The sequence below is a fragment of the Lygodium microphyllum genome, unplaced genomic scaffold (genome assembly GCF_053477565.2).
Source record: "Lygodium microphyllum isolate KBCC unplaced genomic scaffold, Lygodium_microphyllum_v1.1.10 scaffold_42, whole genome shotgun sequence".
Lineage (NCBI taxonomy): Eukaryota > Viridiplantae > Streptophyta > Polypodiopsida > Schizaeales > Lygodiaceae > Lygodium > Lygodium microphyllum.
In genome coordinates, this window is record NW_028229525.1 from 163,991 (window position 1) to 166,640 (window position 2,650).

A 2,650-nucleotide genomic window follows, 5' to 3' on the forward strand; every position below is an offset into this window, starting at 1 on the left:
ATAAAAACAGTTGTAATGACTATCGTACTTACCTAAAGCGTTAGCTTCTCGTCAATTCCTTCTATTTTCAGCCATACTTTACTCTCCTGCAATGAATCCTTTGGTTTCCGGTAGATGGAAGATCTGCATGAGCGATACAAGAATTCTTGTATAATAACAATCTTTGGTATCCGGAATGTAAGATGATTCGCCTTGCCAGTGGCCGTTCCGCTTACGGTTGTTAGTAAAAGCTAATAACTTACTAAGAAATCATCATCAACCTGCCTCATATGGCAGAAATTCACTAAAAAATTGGGCTTGATCCTGGCCCAGAATGAACGCTAGCGATATGCTTAACACATGTAAGTTGGATGTCATTTCTGTTCCAGTTTTATGGAATAATTGAAAAAAAAGTAGCAAACGGGTGCGTAACGCGCAGGAATCTGCCAAACAGTTCGGGCTAGATCCCGAAGCAACGCAAGCAATAAAGCTATGCGAGAAGATAATAAAGCGCTGTTTGATGAGCCTACGTAGTATTAGGTAGTTGGTTGGGTAAAGGCCAACCAAGCCTACGATGCTTAGCTGATCTTTTCGGATGACCAGCCACACTGGGACTGAGATACGGCCCAGACTCCGCCGGGAGGCAGCAGTGGGGAATCTTGGACAATGGGCGAAAGCTTGATCCAGCAATATCGCGTGGGTGAGTGAAGAACGTCGCAAACGCGAGGAATGGCAATACCGCTTGTAAAACCCTTTCGTCAAGTGTGCGATGGTGACAAAACTTAAAGAAGAAGCCCCGGCTAACTCCGTGCCAGCAGCCGCGGTAAGACGGGGGGGGCAAGTGTTATTCGGAATGACTGGGCGTAAAGGGCACGTAGGCGGTAAGTTAGGTCGAAGGTTAAAGACGCCAGCCCAACTGGCGGAATGCTTACGAAACCAATTTACTTGAGTGAGATAGAGAAGAGTGAAATTTCGTGCGTAGGGATAGAATCTGGAGATACACGAAGGAACGCCGAAGTAGCGAAGGCAGCTCTTTGGGTCTCTACTGACGCTAAGGTGCGAAAGCTTGGGGAGCAAACGGGATTAGATACCCCGGTAGTCCATGCCGTAAACGATGAGTGTTCGTTTTTGGTCTGCGGATCGGAAGCTCAGCTAACGCGTTAAACACTCCGCCTGGGGAATACGGTCGCAAGACTGAAACTCAAAGGAATTGACGGGGGCTTGTACAAGCGGTGGAGCATGTGGTTTAATTCGATACAACGCGCAAAACCTTACCAGCTCTTGACATAGAAACACTTGGCGTATGCACATTTGACATATGAACTAGTGTACTTGTTCTTAACGGGATAAGATAAAAATTCGTACAGGTGCTGCATGGCTGTCGTCAGCTCGTGTCGTGAGACGTTTTTGGTTAACTCCTATAACGAGCGAAACCCTTGTTTCATGTTGCTAAGACATGCTGTTTACAAAGGATCCATGCCGTCTTTCATCAGCAGCCGTACAGCTCAATGGTTGCTTGAGATCGACGGTATTCTTTTTATTGGGTGTTGCACTCATGAAAAACTGCCCGTAGTTTTACTATGGAGGAAGATGGGGATAACGTCAAGTCCGCATGGCCCTTATGAGCTGGGCTACACACGTGCTACAATGGCAATTACAATGGGAAGCAAGGCCGTAAGGTGGAGCGAATCCGTAAAGATTGTCTAAGTTCGGATTGTTCTCTGCAACTCGAGGACATGAAGTTGGAATCGCTAGTAATCGCGGATCAGCATGCCGCGGTGAATATGTACCCGAGCCCCGTACACACCGCCCGTCACACCCTGGGAATTGGCTCCGCCTGAAGCATTGAGCAGGGATCACTTATTAGTAAAGTGCATTATGCTTCCGTTAAGTGTAATTCACTTTAGTTTTAAAGGTGTTTCCGCTACATATTATGGTTGGGTCAGTAACTGAGGTGAAGTCGTAACATGGTAGTCGTAGGGGAACCTGTGGCTGGATGGATTCTTCCAGAAAGATGAAGATACAAGCTAAAAATCTCATATATGCGTTAATTAGCCTATTTTTTATCTGTTATTTTAATGATATTTTACTAGTAGCTAAAGGGCATTTTTGATGAAATCATTGTGGCCATTGTTTGTAGCTCAAGGAAGGAACCTTGCCAAGGAGATCCGGATAGTCCTGCTAGAAATAAGTTTTTAAAAAGCCCACATTACGCAAATGGGTTGGCTGAAAGCTAGCCTACGAGCTTTATAGTATGTACATAATGTGGCTATGTCATATGGTTAAACGATCTGCCATCTGCGAAATTAGGATCCTGGCACTGAAAAAAAAAGTATTGGCTAGTTGCTTAATCCATGCATGACTATATAAAATAAGGAATCTCCGATAGTAAGTTTCATATAAGGCTATAATAAAATTGCCCCCATTGTAGTTATCCATGGGTTGCCTCCATGTAACCGTGGGGCAAATTGAGAGGAAACAAAGCAGCTTAAAATTTTCTCTCAAAGAAAACCTCGTAACATTCCCAAAATGTGAAACCTAGACGGTACCTGTTAAGTGGTAGAAATAGGGTCTCTAACTCAAAGGGGAGCCACTATTACGTACTTGAAAAAAAGGGTATTTGCTTTGACGAATTTGTTGTCTCTTATTATTACACATGCTCGGTAAATTA

General features: G+C 44.3%; 1 pseudogene; it reads left to right on the forward strand.

The window, feature by feature from the left end:
• Window positions 1-290: 290 nt before the first annotated feature.
• On the forward strand, window positions 291-1,982 carry LOC148008967 (18S ribosomal RNA; annotated as a pseudogene).
• The last annotated feature ends 668 nt before the right edge of the window (window positions 1,983-2,650 follow it).